This window comes from Melopsittacus undulatus, chromosome Z (assembly GCF_012275295.1).
Source record: "Melopsittacus undulatus isolate bMelUnd1 chromosome Z, bMelUnd1.mat.Z, whole genome shotgun sequence".
Lineage (NCBI taxonomy): Eukaryota > Metazoa > Chordata > Aves > Psittaciformes > Psittaculidae > Melopsittacus > Melopsittacus undulatus.
Window position 1 is genome coordinate 62,344,263 of NC_047557.1, and position 7,708 is coordinate 62,351,970.

Consider the following 7,708-nt stretch of genomic DNA (forward strand, 5'->3'; position numbering starts at 1 on the left):
TTTTCAGTAGACAATAAGAATAAAGCAATTCTCCCAAGTATAAATATCTGAAATCACAGTGTAAGCTACCATAAACTCCACTGATTCAAACAGCTACATGACGCCCAGCCCCTCTTTGGAATTTGATGTTTTCCTGTGGCATAGGCAGTCCTGATTTGTCTTTATTTACACTGGTGAATTCAAGTGCTCAAATTGATACTGCAATACTCAAGTCATTATAGTGTAGTAAAGGAGAAAAAATCACAAACTGTCAAAATTTCTCCTTCCTCTCTGCTATTGCAGGTTATGCTCTCTGGCTGTGCATTCACAGAAGCAGCTGCTTGGGGTTGCCAATCTTGGCTCTTGTGAAAGAAAAGGGAAATGAGAAAACATGACAAATCCTTGGCAACAATGGAGGAGGTTCACAGAGTCCCTGAAGTGAGTGATCAGCTGTGGGTACAGTGCCCCAGAGGGAGAGCTGAGATATCTGGTGTCATCAAGGCCAGTAGTTCTGTTGTTATGACAGCAGATAGAGGCCAGGGAGAAATCACCATGCTTGTGGTCAACCTCAACATCTCAGTCCTAGAGAAGCCAGACACCACAGTGGGAGACCAGAAGAAATCTCCACTCTGCTTCTCATGGCAGAAGGAGATGGAAACCGGATGCTACATGAAACAGAGAGGACATCTTTGCCAGTGAAGGAAAAGGAAAAAAAGTTACATAGTAGTATCTATAGCTCATATAACAAATATGGCTTCTAGAGACATATGTTTTGAAACCTAGAGGCATTCTGGGGAAATTTCATTCCATTAAAGTAAGGAAGAAACAAAATTAAGACAGTCTTGATTTAAAGACCAGATCTTGCCCAGAAATCTATCTGGAGACAGCTATCATGCCGAACTACTGTTTTGAGTTTAGATTGCCTGTAGACACACAAGACAGTACCTGACAAAGTGGGATATAATCCAGATTTCTCCAATTTCTCTGTTACAAGCTAGAAAAGTGCCAAAGAAAACTTAAAAGGATTAAAAAAATAAGTGTTTTTTATTTATTTTTTCTAGACTAAGGGTTGATCATTTGCCATTTTCTATACTTATTCTGGACTAACAGAACATCTTGTCAAAAATGGACAGATCCCCAGTTAATCAGTGTTACCAAAACCTTATTAATCATGGGGTCTGCCACCTCAAAATATTGATGGAGACATCTTCCAATTCAGAAAAATCATGGGTAGATTAATGGTTTATTCTTCTAACACTTCTCAGAGGTCTGAATTTTCTGAAGTGTCAGTATTTCTCCAAGAGAGGAGGAAAAAAGCAAAATCATGGATATTTGCCTCACAAAGTTCATTGCTGACTTCCCTATTAAAAATGTTATCAGTGAATCTGACAGATATTAATATTTATATGGTTTATGTTTATATAATTATATCTATTTAATATATTTTATATATACATTATATATATTAGCATTTATATAGAGATTTTTTTTTGTAAGTTATCACAGGTTAGGTGCTGATAGACCATGCTATAATAATTGGAAACTATAATAGAAGACACAGTCTATTTTTTCTGCTTCAAATGTAAAACTGTGCTTAGTGCCATGGTCACTAAACTATGTTCAGGTTCTCCTCTCTGGTAGAGTGAATATTTAAATAGCCACCCAAAGCAGAGCAGCTTCACTGAGAAGAAATCAAAGTGCTTAAACTCAGAACATATGAGTTTTCTCGGAGTTTAGTTTTCAAGGCTTTTACTTCAGAAATAAAGGCTCAGATTCTATTAAGAAAAGGACATTAGACCTGGCTTTTCCATAATCTGGGTAACTGATCTTATCCTAAGGTCTTGAGACTCAGCATCTTATCATCTCTTTAATTTCATTTTCTCAGTTAAAAGCAGGGCTTTGTTACTGTATATGAAATATAGATGTCTATGTATATTACAAGTAACACATACGATCCCTGTGAATCTCTCTACCAAAGAGCATGACTCTAGAGGTGAAAAAAGTTACAGCAATCTGCAATAATAAACAGAGGGAAGCTGTAGTAATAAAAACTGACAGTAAGAAGAAAATAAATCAAAAAGTAGCTGTCAAGATAAAGACAGAGAAGACAAAGAACAACTAAGAAAAAACTTGACCATGGTTAGTGCAAGAGAAGTGAAACATCTTACACTGAGGTATTTGGATTAAAATATTAAATGGCTGGAAGTAGTAGTTATTTATTCTTATAGTCTCTTGTGAATATGTTAATTTTGTCAAAATTTAAGTACTTATGAAATAAAATATATTCTTATGTAGTGAAATACAGAGAATAACCAATCCCTAAAAGTGTCACACTGTTTTTTATGACTTGACATACTCTTGTCATTCTCAGCAAGCCTGTGTCACTCATCCATCCATTGCTCAGTAACTTTGAACCTGTCATGTAACAGAAATTCATCACCCATAGAAAGATGTCAGAAGGTGTCAAGCCACAGATTTGTCTTTCTCATCCTTTTGCTGCAAATGAGATTCTATTGTCAAGATGATAGAAAGTTCGAGGTAGAGTCATCTAGCAAAATGTCAGAACCTCACCCACAGTGAGTTAGCACCAACATTCACATCTGAATTGAGTACTGGCAAAGGTAAGACTTCTTGAAATCACACTAAGGACCAACTTTTCAAGCATACTTGATCATCTCCTGGTCTTACGTAAATGACAGCTCGCTGATTTGCTACATCTGTCAACACAGAATTCTGCAATACAGCTGAGAGAGTATTTCTGTTGTATATTTCCATGACACAGAATCTCACATATGGGCAGTGAAATAAAGGTGAAGACTGTAATCTCAGAAAGCCTCATTTCCAATCCTGGAGGGACTGTTGAAAAATGTGGGGATTTACCTGTATTTCTATTTAGTCTAGAAAACAAGCAGAAAACATGGGACCAAGAAAACATATTCTTGCTACTCTTGAATTAAATAGTGGGGAAAAAAAAAAAAGCCAGAAACTGTGAGAAATAGAGAGGCAAATGAGAGTGGGAGGAGTTTCTCAAAGATAGCAAGTTGTGAAAGATGGATTAAAAATAATAAAAAAGGTTTTCTGTTCAATATAAGTGCCTTTGAAACAATACTAAAAGTGAGACATGTCCTGTACTTGTACATACTGAAGAAAGCTTGTGGGCAAAAAGAAAAATGGACAGAGAAAAAAGCAAGAATGAAAAAGTAAAAGTGAAACAAAGGCCAAATATTTATCTGCATTCGCTTGGTTAAGAAAACAAATTTTTCTTTGCTTGTAATGGAGCTTGAGTTAACCTGGAAGTCCTGAAGCTTTCTACTAAAACCATAATGAAGTACAAAGTTCATCACAGACTAAATTCCATCCAGCAAGATTATTTAAAAAAATAACTGTGGGTGTTTTTCCATTTTTACATTAAAAAAAGCATCAGTTTGCTTATTGTATGACTTCATGATGGCACAATAATAGAGAAGAAGGGCAGAACTCTGCCAAAATATTAATTTTTATAGGTAGTTTAAGCTATTATGTTCTGAACTGTGAGCTTAAGTGACATGTTAGTGACTCTCTACCATGAGGGACAAAGGAACTAACTAGCATTTAGTTATTAGGAACAAGTAACATGCTGCTGTAGCTTTACATCTTTATGAGTCTTATTAATCATGTTTATGAAGACACTAGAAAGTTATAAATGGTTGCTGCAGTGCAGAGCAGTCCATCTCAGACACTCAGTATGACAACTTTATTTCAGTGGATAAGAATTGCAATAAATTAAGAAATTGTAGTGTACGTAACTCATTGTGAAGCAAATTATGGGTAATGCAAGGTCATCTCATACTTGGCAATAGCTACAGCATCTGTGTTTAGAAAAATACATAGACAGAGCAATTTTGTAAAGCATTTTGGACCCATATTCCTAACCTATCTTTTATGCCACAAGTATTTCTCTAATGGCAAAGCCTGAACTGAGAGAAAAAAAAAAAAATCTCTAATGATTTTCTACTTGATCGTTTCTGACAATGCCTTCTGTTGATTTATTATAGACAGTAATTCAGATCAGTTTCATGATTATCTTTCCTAACTTCTCAGCATGTTTTCTTTCTAGAAAATGCCAAACTGGTACTGCTTCTCATCTCTTAATTTTTCACCCACCAGTTAGTTATTTTGACTTGGACAAAAGTTTACAGAAGATGAAACTATGGCATCACAAGCATCATCACTTTTAATATTTAGTTGATCTAGTGCCTCTAAAGGATATGGCCTGATACATTAGTGACTCAGGCTACATCCCAATGCGAGCACTGTCTGGCTTCTGTACCAAAGGGAAGAAATGTTTTCCTAGAACTGGGCAATGATGCCTACTTAAATGATGGCTATGTTAGAAATTCCAGTAACAGTAATTTTAATTAGGTAGTGAGCTATGGGAAAGATGATGAGAGAATCCTTACAGAGCATATTACTGTTTTTCTCTACCTTCACAACTGGTATGTAATTTCAGAGACAGTGGTTTTTCATCTTGAAAATTGACAAATTTGACACACGATTTATTTTTGAAATGTACAACATCCTTGTTGATACTGCAGACATAAATGATCTGTGTGTTGGATAAAGAAATCTGCACTGTGTGTGTTGTTCTTTGTGGAGGACAAATGACCTTGAATGATGTGCATTTTAGCATGTTGTTTGACTTTACAGCTTGGTAAAATATACAGTAAATAGTTCATTTCCCTTGATTTTTTTTTCTTTAATCTTGCATTATTGCAAAAGTTGTCCAGCTTTTCAGATCATGGACTTCTCTTCCCTTTACATATTCTGCTATTTAGTAATTTCTTAACTTCTTTTCCTGCTTTCTGTCCCTGCAAAATCTCCTTTGCTTTCCTGAGCATACCTTCTCTTGATTAACAACATGATACTGAAGTTCTATGTTTTTTGTTGTTTTTTTTTTACTGCAGATCCTAATCTCTCTGTACTACCTGGGGCTGACAACAACTTTCAGACCTCTCTTTCTATTCACTCTGAGGTCTGGACTCACAAATAATTTTGGTTCACCTCATATTGTAACTACATTGCGATGTCTTCTTCCCCATTCTGCTTTTTATGTATAAAAGCAACATTCTATTACCAGAATATCAGGCCTTCTTCCATTCTCAGTCAAAAAGCTTTATGCCTAAAGCTAGAAATACTATATCTTGCCAAGAAAGCAAAAAATGAGGGAAACTAGAAACAGACAAAGGGTAATTCAGCACATCTTCCTCTGGGTCTTCTTCCTTAAGAGTCAGATTAATAAAAACCCTTGTCAATGCATAAAAGCTGCATCCCCAGGTAGAGAAACTCAAATCCATTTATTCATACTTATGTCAATTTAGCTTGCAGCTGTTGCTCACTGAAACAACGAAACTGTGAAACAAGCTGATTTGAAGTTTCCTATTGTGGAAACTGAAACCAAAATGAAATTAGTAACCTAGCACAAGTCTTCTATGCTACAAAATTAATTTCGAAGGAGCCTTTCTCTGTTACTCCTTGCAACTGACTTCTGTGCTATGAGCTCATAATAAATATTTGTCATGGTTTAACCCCAGCTGATGATTAAGGCCCTCAGAGCTGCTGATTTCCCTCCCCCACCACAATGGGTTGGGGGAAAGAATGTGCAGAGTAAAAAGTAAGAAAACTCGTGGGTGGAGATAAAGACAGTTTAATAATGTCCTGGGTTCAGCAGTAGCAGTTGTCTTTTCTCCTTATTAGTAGCTGGTGCAGTGCTGTGTTTTTGACTTTCAGCCTGGAATCAGCGCTGCTAACTCCAATGTTTTTAGTTGCTGCTCAGTAATATTTACTCTGACTAAGGACTTTCTGAGTCTCATGTTCTGCCAGAGAGGAGGGGAGGCTGGGAGGAATCAGAGACAGGACACCTGACTCAAACTAACCAAAGTAGTATTCCATACCACAGCACGTCATACCCAGTATATAAACTGAGGGCAGTTACCCAGAAGGGTTAGATCACTGCTTGGGTGTGGCTGGGTATCAGTTGGCGGGTGGTGAGCAGTTATATTCTCTTCCCTTGTTATTTCCTTTATTATTATTATTGGTGCTAGCAGTAGTGATTTGTGTTATACCTTAGTTACTGGACTGCTCTTGTCTCAGCCCATAGGAGTTACATTCTTTTGATTCTCATCCCCATCCCTCTGGGAGCAGCGGGGAGGAAGGGGGGCTGTGAGCGAATTGCTGCGTGGTTCTGAGTTACTGGCTGGGCTTAAACCACGACAAATAGGTAAAGCAAAAGCCATGCATGCAAGCAAAACCAATTAATGAATTTATTCATCACTTCCCATGGACAGGTAGGTGTTCAGCCAGTTTCAGAAAAGCAGAGCTCTATCACAGGCAATGATGACGTGGGAAGACAAATGCCATTACTCCCAGTGTTCTCCTTCCTCCTTCTTCCCCAGCTTTCTTTGCTGAATGTGATGCTATATGGAATGGGATACTCCTTGGGTCAGTTGGGGTCATCTGTCCCGGCTGTCTCCTCTCCCAGTTTCTTGTGCATCTTCAGCCTCCTTGTTGGTGGGGTGAGAGGCAGAAAAGGTCTGGGCTCTGGGTAAGCACTGCTCAGCAGTAAGGAAAATATCTCTGTGTTATCTACACTGTTTTCAGTACAAATCCAAAACATACTACCTACTATCAAGAAAATTAGCTTTATGCCAGTTGAAAACCAGCACAATAGTTAAGAAAAAAGGAAAAAAAAAAAAAACCTCAAAAAACATTAAACCCTAAAGCTATACTCAGACATATCAAGATGCATTAATGACAAAACTTCTCTACACTGCATTCAGCACTTAAGGCTTGTCCTTCTTATTTTAAAGGTTATCATAGGATATACTTATTATTTTATTTCTGTATTTTCAGGGTTTATAGACTTATGTGATTAGAAACAAAATTACCCTTAACTTTGGACCAAATCTGGGACAAAAGACAACCTAAAAAGGAAGCTATCACCAGCAGCAAATAAAACACAGCACAGCACTTTGTGTAGAGGCTTGTGACCTAACCCTTGGGAAGCTGAAACATGCATTTACTGTCATGGCTTAATAACACACACACACAAAAAAAAAAAGTGAATATTTCAGGGTCACCCTACTTTTGGACCTGCCAGTATACTACCACAGAACACAAGAAATGCAGGATTAACATGCTCACCCTTTCTGATTTATAGCAGTATTAGAAATCCTAAAGTTTTTATGGGAAACTACTCTGAGGCATAGTCAGACTGTGACAAGAATATTGTTGTGAAACTGTAATGGTTGGCTTTGATGTTCCTCCTGCATGGAAATAGAAGAACTTTTCTCTATTTTAAGACTTCGTGATAGCTAATTGCAAAATCATTTCAATGATTGTTCCTCTCCTTTATTTCTTGCCAACTGTTCTCACCTTTCTTGGATCTTCACCTGTTATGTTTTCTTTGTTTTCCAACTGGTCTTTACACAAATCGTTCTACACTGTCCTATCATAGATCATGTGGTATCTCCACCATCCCAGCCATGTCAATGCAGACCTTTTCATGAACTGTTTAAAACTAGGAATAGCCTATGCCTTTTCTTTGCTAATTGCTTGCTGATGAGTTAAAGTTATCAAAAAGGAAGTATTATTTCTGTATTTTAGACAGTAGCTTACACCCTCTGAACTTACTTGCCATGTCTTTCTTATGCCTTTAATACACAACACTGACTATGAATTTCTAGCTTCACTT